This window comes from Malurus melanocephalus, unplaced genomic scaffold, assembly GCF_030028575.1.
Source record: "Malurus melanocephalus ecotype Western Australia unplaced genomic scaffold, MMel_1.1 scaffold_23, whole genome shotgun sequence".
Lineage (NCBI taxonomy): Eukaryota > Metazoa > Chordata > Aves > Passeriformes > Maluridae > Malurus > Malurus melanocephalus.
Genome location: NW_026623255.1, coordinates 466331 through 470273, shown reverse-complemented (window position 1 = coordinate 470273; position 3943 = coordinate 466331).

Below are 3943 nucleotides of genomic sequence, written 5' to 3'. Positions count from 1 at the left end.
GTGGCGCTGCTGGCGGGCTGCCGCGGAGGGGGCGGCGGAGGGAAGGGGGAGGCCGGCCCCGGACCGCCGGCGGGCGGGGCTTGCCGGCACCGAATCGGCCGCCGCTGCCCGCCATGGGAGCCGGGGAGGGGGGAGGCGCCGCGCCGAGCACCGGGCGGAGCGGAGCGAGCGGAGCGGAGGGGGCGGTGCGCACCCGCCCCCGCCCCCAGCCCGGCTTGGGAAGGGGGGCTCGGTGCCCCCCGCGAACACCCCAAGGGTCCGCCCGGCCTCTGCCCCTCTGCGCAGCCCACCCGTCCCGTCCCGACCGGTCCCGTCCCGTCCGGTCCCGTCCCGACCCCGCCGCCTTCAGCCGAGGCTCTTCGCCCGATCACTCTCCTGTTTTTCCCTTTATCTGCGGTGGGGAGGTGCGGATGAATGGTTTGGTGGGACGCGCTTCAGCGAGGAGGTGCCGGATTACAGCACACACTGTGGGCGATACATTGATTATTCCTAGGCTCTGCTTTCCCGCTTTCCCTGGCAGTCCCTGATTACCCGGTACAACACATTACGGCACGGGGGTGTCCATTGTTCCGATAGTCAAAATTGTAATCGTATGGGGTTTCTCATTRTGACTGCGGTACACCTTAAAATGGTACATTTTTTATAAGAAMATCCAAACCCACAGTCCAAAGATAAACTGTGTTCCGTGTGGGCTTGAATAGGCTCCCCATAAAAATGTCTGTTTAGCCTGTCGAAGACAAGTTCGGTTTGCATGCAACAATGTCTAATTTACATTCTCTGTTTCCGAAGCTTTAAATCACAGGCATTTTTCAGAATGAAAAGTTGAGCGCAACTTTGTTCGTTTCGTGACTAAAATGAGCCTTGCCTCTCTGCCTGGCACATTTTCCCCCGTGGCTTTGAAAATAAGAAGAAACGGGGATTTTGCACAGTCTCAGCTGTTAGAGCATCGAGCATCAAAAGGTGAGATAGCAACCAGATCGTGCCTGCAAAATCCTCGAGCACATCCGCAGTGATAAGGTCGCGGCCGTTGCGAGGCGAAGGTGCTGCCACTCCCCTTGCTGCCTGAAAGAATCAGGCAGATGTTGGAAAAAAACCCAGCCCTGATCGTTTGTTTTTCACAGAGCAGCAGGACCTCACAGAGACCCTCGAGAAGGCTCTGCTGACAGCAAGGGTTGCAGGAGTTCAGCCGCAGYAGAGCTYGTGCTGTGGGCTCGGTCTGTTCCRCGCACCCCAGGAGCACAAGGTCTGGGCTCAAACCCACCAAGCAGCAAACATGAGAAGAAAGCAAGGTTTATTTATTTCTTCAATGTAATGTCTTAAAAACCAATAATTTCTCAAACTTGCAGAAACTTACTTGTGACTACAGGTAACCTCCAAAGGATGATGCTCAATAGGGTGGTTTCCCTCCTCCTGTGCCCCACCACCACCACCAGCAATCTCACCTCTATGTTTTGCTTACCATATTCTATTACAAACAAATCGGTACAGTTGAGCTCTCACTAAGTACAGCAGATATTCCCAGAATCTCTCTATTTTTTCACACAATAAGGATAAGACAGGCAGCACAAGGGGAAGCTGCTTTTATACACAACCTCACATGGCTCTTTGAAACCTTTGGCTGGAAAAAGCCAGCCAACCTCAGACAAGTATTCTGCTTTGAACAGCCACCACCTTGCTGATACATTAAGTCATTCTAATGAAAAAGGCAAAACTAGTTCTYGTATTAGATATATCACTAGTTTATCTGTAGAGTGGACAGAAGAGTAAAACCTTTTCAAGGAAAATCTTAGAACTTCTGCTAAACAGAGTATTGCCTCAAATGTTTCTTGTTTAGTGAAATATCAGATTACTTCTCAACATTTACTATGTATATTGTAAGAATGCACTGGAACTGTTTCACTGCATAAATTTAACAGGTTTGAGCTGACAATCTGACAAAAAGATTAATCTCAAACTCCCAGCATRAACAGAACTTGATTGTTGGAAGATACTTTGGAGAAGGAATTTGAAAGCCCAGGTGATGTGAATTGACTACAGCAGGTTACACTGAGTAGACCAGAATGAATTGTCTTCAGGATCAAGTCTGCCATTCCAGTTTTCCTGACTAATATCTGAAGGTTTGGCTGCAAACTGAAGCACTTCCCACCCCTCTTGCTACCCATTCTGAATGCTGATTCTCACTTCTTGATCAACAAAAGTAGCAGCTTTTAGTTGGTTTTTTTTCCACAGTATTTTTCMAAATGCTTTTGAATGGAGATGTGAATTTATTTCTCCTGACAGTTGGCTCTTTTTCTCAGTTACTTCTGGTAAGCTCTTTAAAAAGAACCTTCAGTCCCCCAGTACCTTATCAACCACCAGATGAAACCCAGAGTCTTAAAGCAAATCCTGTACATATCCCAGTATTTAATATAGGATTGGGATGGATATAGAAGTTCTACCTCTCTGTGTCCTAATAATAATATTCCCATCTGGCAGCAGGTTATTTCTGCAACTGTCACGATTCCTACTTTTCTAGAGCTGTTATTACCTTTATATATTGCATATTATTACACTGCATATTCTWGGGAAGGTGTTCTTCTAGGGATAGCATATGGAGGACCATCAACTGTCAACACAGAAGTTCATGCATTTAGAGTGCTCAGATGTTATCTGACACACATCGGTGGTACCAAAATAAATTTTGGAAACCGTCTAATTATTCCACTTGTTACTAAGGGGGAGGGAATGACTAACAAAAAGCAATGCTTTCAGGTTTTAGTGCTAGCTCGTGAATTCATWAGGGGAGACAGAATATCAGAATCTACGGAAGGCACACATTTGTCAGCCATACAATGGCATTGATCTGAACATCTCCAAAAAGTTATGAGAAAATAAATCTGCTCTGTACATTACAGGCACCCTAACATTAAACACATTTCCTGAACTGTGGCAGCACCATGTATTTTTTGTGTGAAGACCTGTGGTTTTTGGTAAAGAATCCTGGTTCAGTAGCTCTCAATACGGATTCTGCAAACATCTGACACAGGTGAATAAAGGTGACGGATTGGATCAATAGAACTGCTCAGATTTATTCTACCAGAGATACCAGGATATGTTGGATCAGTAAGCAGTTTGCAGCCAAAGATGAAACCCTGATCCTGTGGGAATCAGTGAAGTTTTTACTTCTGAGTTTAATGAGACCAAGTTCCTAGTGAAATTTCCAAGGTGATTTTAAATCGATCTAYTAGAGTGTGTGCCCTAACCACAGTRCAATAAAGAAAGTTCCACACTGTCACGATGGCTCAAGGGTTTGAAGTTGGTTGGTTTTTTGGTCACCTTTGAAATTGGAAGAAACTATGGGATTCTGGCTTTCGATCTCTAAGTCACCTACGGGACTGAGGTTCAGGATCCGAGTGTCTTCTGTAGCTGGGTTGTGCCAAGAACCTCAGCTTTTCCTTCCATTGCCMAAGCACATGCTTTACACCCAAAGCACTTTACCAAGCTCCATGATTTTATTCTACCATGGATTTGTTTCCAGCTCTGAATTTGCACTTGGGTTTTTGCAAGCACAGTAATTTGGACTTCTGAAAAACAAGTATCGTTGAAATCGTTGGACTTCAAATCAAAACAACGTTGCAACTCGTGCAAATGWGTTGCCTGAAATAAATCATTATTCCATTATTCATCAATATATTCCATTATTCATAGTCCTATTTATTAGTGTTTACATGTTTTAAAAGAGGACCTATCCACATACCAGAGCTGCTTTTTAGGTAACACAAAAGAAACGCTTTGCTCCAGGTTCTTCATTTCGGCCTTTATTAATGCACAAGTCTCTTTAATATTATTAATGAGCTATTTCTTCTCGGATTTTGCCTGCTGGGGAGGACGAGATAAACAAGCAGGCCTGATTTTTCCAGCTGCTAAATATGTAAGCAGCACGACGGCTTCAAAGCGAAAGGTT